The sequence below is a fragment of the Phascolarctos cinereus genome, unplaced genomic scaffold, assembly GCF_003287225.1.
Source record: "Phascolarctos cinereus isolate Bilbo 61053 unplaced genomic scaffold, phaCin_HiC Scaffold_2;HRSCAF=192, whole genome shotgun sequence".
Classification (NCBI taxonomy): Eukaryota; Metazoa; Chordata; class Mammalia; order Diprotodontia; family Phascolarctidae; genus Phascolarctos; species Phascolarctos cinereus.
Window position 1 is genome coordinate 317,059,246 of NW_027555625.1, and position 6,226 is coordinate 317,065,471.

Consider the following 6,226-nt stretch of genomic DNA (forward strand, 5'->3'; position numbering starts at 1 on the left):
GATCTTAGATGTGTACTATTCTGTTCTCCTCCTGCCCTGCCTCTTGGTCAACAGGGAGACAATGAGGTACAATAGAAATTCCCCTGCACCAGAAGAGAGAAGAGCTAAGTCCTAGTCCCCTTCTGTCGAATCACCTCTTTTGGACTTGGTTTTCTCATTAATAAAATGAGGGAGTTGCACTACCTGTTCTCTGAAGTCTGTCCTATGACCCATGCTCCTTCTAGCTAGGACATTTCATGCTTCTCACCCTTGCCAGGTAAGATCAGGTCCCTTTCCCAGTTCAGGGAAAAATCAAGGGATAGCTTGGCTTTAATTTACAGGATGAAGATTATCACCTCTTGTCTAATCTTTCCCTATGCTGACCCAGAGCCAGGGAAAACAGAAGCTGGAAAGGATCTCTGAGGACACCCAGATGGCTTCATTTTATAGATTGAGAATACTGAGGCCCAGAGAGAGAAAGTGATTTGCCCGAGGTCATGCAGAGCTGGGATGGGAATCCAGGTCTGCCCATGCCCAGGACCCTTTCCACTGCCCATTCTGCCACTCTTTCATGCTGTTCAGTAGACTCAGAGATTATTCTTCCCTCGGGGCTGACAGCTCAGGCTCCCTGGCAGCAGAAACAGGAGCAGGCCCGGTCAGACCCACTTCTGACAGAAACTAACAAACAAAAAATGAATATGTGAACATGAATTCTCTTGATCAACCATTTGAGAAATAAAGGCTTTCACACAACCTAGGGCACTTATCCTTGTCCCAAGTGGGAGAAGAATGTGTTCTTTCTCTGGCTAAAGCTCTTTCCCCTTTCCTTGAAGCACCCCCTCCCCCAGTCACAAGTCAGGTTTATTTACTGCACTAGAGCCTCAGTGAGGCCACCGACTCTCTGAAAAGCCTTCTATCAAACATTCAATAATTATTCATGCACCTCCCTAGGTCTCCACTGCAAGCGGCAGTGGGGACAGGAGATAGCTTGGCTGGACCTGATTCTAAATAGCACCAGTCTTCCCTTCCTAAGCAGCTGCCCCAGTGAGGCCTCCTTCCCACCATCCCCACTTAAACAATCATTTGTAGCCCGGGGGCATCCTGGTGGGTCCCTTGGCAGGTCAGGGGCCAGGGAATCTTGCCTGTCATTGCAGATGGAGCAGAAGTGGGATGGATCTGGAGAAATTCTTTTCTTCTCTGTAAAAGAAGAGCATTAGAGTCCATCTTTAAGGTTTATCCCAGATCTAAATTTGTAATCTATGTTCTAAGGTCATAGATTATGACCTATGATCTGTAATAGAAGGTTGATTGTTGTCCTTCATTTTCGAAAAGGACCAAAATATCATTACCATGTTAGAGTCAAGGTACAGGGTGTCTGATTGTGGCTGATCAGACCAACATGACCTCGGAAGGTCATATCATCATAGAAAGCTGCAAGGGACCCTCAGAAGCCATTTAACTCAACACCTTATTTTATAGATGAGGAAACTGAGGCCCAAAGAAGTTAAACAATCAACCCAGGGTCACCCAGGCAGTGTTAGAGATGGGATTCAAACCCAAGTCCTCTGCCTCTAAAGCCATCCGCCTTTCCACTCTATTAAAGTCCCAGCTGGGACATATTTTTTTTGTTCTAAGGTCCCCTCCAGCTGTAACACTTTATGTTCTAAAGACCTCCTAGCTCAGATACTATTTGTTCTAACATTCGGCACCATCATACCTGGGAATCAAAAGACTCCTGAGTTTATGTGAAAGCTCTGACATCTATTATTCCCCTCTCTGGTTCTCTGACTCGTCTTTTGCAAAATGGGGAGAGTAATCCTTGCCTGAGGATCAAATGAGGACATACGCAAGGCACATAGGAATTGTAAAACGCTACAAAATAGGAATTATTATTTTTATTGTTATTAGAAGAATCAGGGTTGTCCCATCTGCCATCTTACCTCTCTCCACATCCTGGGAAGAGAATGTACAGGCTGCAAGACGTTGGTATCCATAGTTGCATTTCCTGTTGTCACTCATGAAGCTGGCTTTCTGCTGCTGAGCAGGCTCTAGGAGCGTAGGGTGGGCAGTGAATGTTGGATCTCCCATGGTTATCTCACCCCTAGGGAAACTGACCATAGAGGCTCCATGGAGCTGGGAGATTTAACCGTAGAATATATGGAAGGAAAACTACCCCAACAACGTTTCTTCCAGCCACCACCCGAATGCTTTCGGGCCCACCAGTGCCTGGAGATCTCAGGCCCTGAAACCTCTGGGCCCTGTCCCTTGTGGATGTAACACTTCACTCAGTAGATCCCTCTCTTTCTGTGCTGGGAGCCAGGCTTTCCACGCCTCCCAATCACAGCAAAGTACCTCATCAATCATGTTCCCTCTAATTAACTTCTAATTTACCTCTTTAGTCAAATCTGTTTACAATCAGAGACAAGAAAACACGGCAGCAGCATGAGATGCAATAGCGCTGGTGTTCAAGCTCCCCACACGCTCCGGCGCCTCCCCATTATCCTTCAGGACCCAGCTGGGGTTCGAGGCCTGCTGGCCACCAAATGAGGTGTTGGGATGGGGTGGAGGGACTAGCTAGGGAGAGGAGGTGGGGGCAGCATTCCAGCTAAAGTGCCTTTCACTGAGGGCACCCTGACCTTCAGGCTGCCAGCCTTCACCATAGCCTTAGTGCCATACTTTCCAAGCAATGTCCCGGGAGCCATGGTGAATATAAGAGCTCTCATTTCCATGGTGACTGAAGGTTTATAAAATGTTTTCCTTATAGCAAACCTCTGAGGCACGTGATGCAAATATGATTATCTGGATAGCCAAACAAATCGTGGAACATAATTGTAATGGAATATTACTGTGCCTTAAGACATAACAAATATGCAGAATAGAGAAGCCTGGGAAGACTCATAAACTGATACAACATGAAGTAAGCAGATCTAGGATGTAAATAATCACAATAATGTCAGAGGAATGAACAACAGAGAAAATGAATCACGTAATAATAATAACCAAGGAGAGAGGAGAAAACGCCCTTCCCTCTCATCTTTGCAGAGGTGGAGGACTCTGTCATGGAACATTGAATGTGCTGTTATGCTCAACCAATGTAGGTGAGTCTGCTAAACTGCTCCTCCTCCCCTTTTCTTTTAATTCTTTTTTGCAAGGGATGGGGAGAGGAAGGACATATTTGGAAATGAAGATAATGTGAAAACAAAATATGGCAATAATTTAAAAACCGATTACGATCCTCATTTTAAAGATCTTGGAACGGTGAAATAGATTGCCCCACCTTCACCTCGACTTGAGAGTGGTCCGTATTACTCAGATACTCCTTTACCTCATTTTTGCCCCTTACCTTCTGGCAACACTCTATCCTTTTAGAGACAGAATTTTGTCCAAAAATTACCTCAACTCCTAGGTTAGTAAAAAGTAAACAGTTTAATTGGTAAAAGTACAGGGATTTCAAGGAAGAACCCCAGCAGCATACACTCCCAAATGCCCATGGCCCAAATAAGACATCTCCCTTTTTCCCTCAGTTCCCAGGGTTGAGATCCTAACGACTCCTTGCCCGAAGCTCCTCTGACTGCCCCTGTCCCTGAAGTCAATAAAGAGAGAATAGATACACCCCTACATAGGGACACTAACCTCCTTGCTCTTCCCGGGCATTTTCTCTGGCTGTCCCCCATCCCTGGAACTCTCTCCCTCCTCATCTCTATCTCCTGGCTTCCTTCAAGTCCCAGCTAAAATTCTATCTTCTACAAGAAGCCTTTCTTGATCCCACTTAATATGCTTAATGCTAATGACTTTCTGCTAGTTATCTCTAATTTATCTTGTTTATAGCTTTGTACATTATGGTTGGCACCTGTTGTCTTTCCTATTAGACTGTGGACACCTTGAGAGTAAGGGCTGTCTTTTGTCTCTCTTTGCATCCCCAGAGCTTAGCACAGTGCTGGTACATAGTAGGTGTTTAATAAATGTCAGTTGACTCCCTGCCTGACTGCCTGACTGTGGTGTGTTGTGCTAAAAACCTGCCCAGCCTCACAGGACCAGTGAGTCTTCAGTCCTGGAAGATGTGACTGGTTGAGGAGGAACTTGGCTCCCTCTCACAACTACAATATTAGGGCAATATGGTCAGCCCAGGGTCAGGATAAGCATAGGCAGCATTGGGTCCCCAGTCCAGGGATCAGCAGGAGAGATGAGAGCTTGCATGTTAATCTCCTGCCCCCTTCTTCCCGCCTTCCCAAGGTTCTTTGTGAAAGCCCTATTACTCCTTGCTTCTCTGGTCATAGTTCACCAGTGCTAAGCATCTAAGAAGCAAAGGACAAATAAAGCTACACTCAAACTTCAACATAATGGCAAGGTATTTACTGAAATGCCCCTCTTTTTATATGTTGACATGGTTAATGTCAGAGTGAGGAGTCAAAGCCAGGGCTTCTAACTCCAGACTTAGAGGCTCTTTCCACTGTACTATACTATCTCTTTAAGATAGCCCCTTTCTGGATGTGGGAAAACTGGGACACTAACGAATTGTTGGAGTTGTGAATTGATCCAACCATTCTGGAGAGCAATTTGGAACTATGCCCAAAGGGCTATAAAACTATGCGTACCCTTTGATCCAGCAAATCCAGCAATAGCTAGGTCTATATCCCAAAGACATCCAGAAAAAGGGAAAAGGACCTATTTGTACAAAAGTATTTATAGCAGTTCTTTTTGTGGTGGCTAAGAACTGGAAATCCAAGGGATGCCCATCAATTGGGGAATGGCTGAACAAGTTGCAATATATGATTGTAATGGAATATAATTGTGCTATAAAAAATGACAAGCATGATGATTTCAGAAAAATCTGGAAAGACCTGCATGAACTGATGTGAAGTGAACAGAACCAGGAGAACATTGTACACAGTCACAGCAATACTGTTTGATCAAGAATTGCAAATGACTTAGCTATTCTCAGCAATACAATGATCCAAGACAATCCTAAAGGACACATGATGAAGCATACTATCTCCCTCCAGAGAAAGAACTGATATTGTTTGAATGAAGACTGATGCATGCTATTTTTCACTTTTTTCATTCTTTTTCTTTTGTTTGAATGTTCTTACACAAAATTACCAATATGGTAATGTTTTACATGATTTGCACATATATAATCTATATCTAATTGCTTACTGTCTCAGGAAGGAGAGAGGGGAGTAGGGAGGGGAGGGATAGAATTTGGAACTCAAAACAAAAAAACCAAATTTTAGAAATGTTTTAACATGTAATTGGGGGGGGGAAATAAAATATATTTTAAAAGTTCCTTCGTATCTCCCCTCTCCTCCTCACTCTGCCCCTCCTCCCCAATCTGGAAAATAGCAAGGGAAGCATAAGATCAGGACAACTTCAAGCTTCAAGAATCAGCCCAGAAAGACAGCTAAGGATGAGGGAGAGCCTCAAGGTCAGAGTCACCTGGGGCCTGGCTTTGTCCGGTGAGGCAGCCTAAAATGAGAGTAGCCCAGAACCACCCAGGAGGCAGTGACAGCATATAGTCCTTGCCAGAACTTGTGGGCTTTTAGATACTCTGCTACCCCCAGAGACAAGGCAAATGTCCAAACTGAGAGGTCAACTCCCTCTTCCGCCAGAGGAAGACACTGCAACCCAGACTTGGCTAAGGCCACAAAGTGAGCCGTGGAAGAGCTGAGAGCAGAACCTAGCTCTCTGCACTCCTAGTCCAGGGCTCATGAAGCCATACTACCTTGCCGCCATTGTCAATCAGCCCAGGAACCTGTGGGGAAATATCTCAAGACTCCTGTTCTCATTATTTATATTGAGGAAGAGGGCTGTAGTGGAAAGATCCTTGGATTTGGCATCAGTCTTAGTATGCTGGAATTGGTCTAGGTATACTAATTAGCCTTGGGCCAGTCACTTCCTTCTTCTGGGCCTCAGTTTCCTTATCTGTAAAATGGAGATATTTGCATTTTCTCTCTCATAGGACTACTTAGGGAATAGTGTTTTATGAGCCTTAAAGTTCTGTAGAAATGGGTTTGTATATATGTTGTCTCTACTTATCACGGAGCTAGGTAGGGCCCTTAGGGGCCATGGAGTCCAGCCCCTTCATTTTACAGGTGAGGAAACAGAGACTCAGAGAGGTTAATGAGTTGCCCAAGGTCACGTGGATAGAAAGTAATAGAGGTAGGATCTGAACCCAGGCATTCCAATTCAAAAACCATGACTTTCCCCAGTTCTATGCTTCCTCTCCTCTATGTGTACATATTGTTTT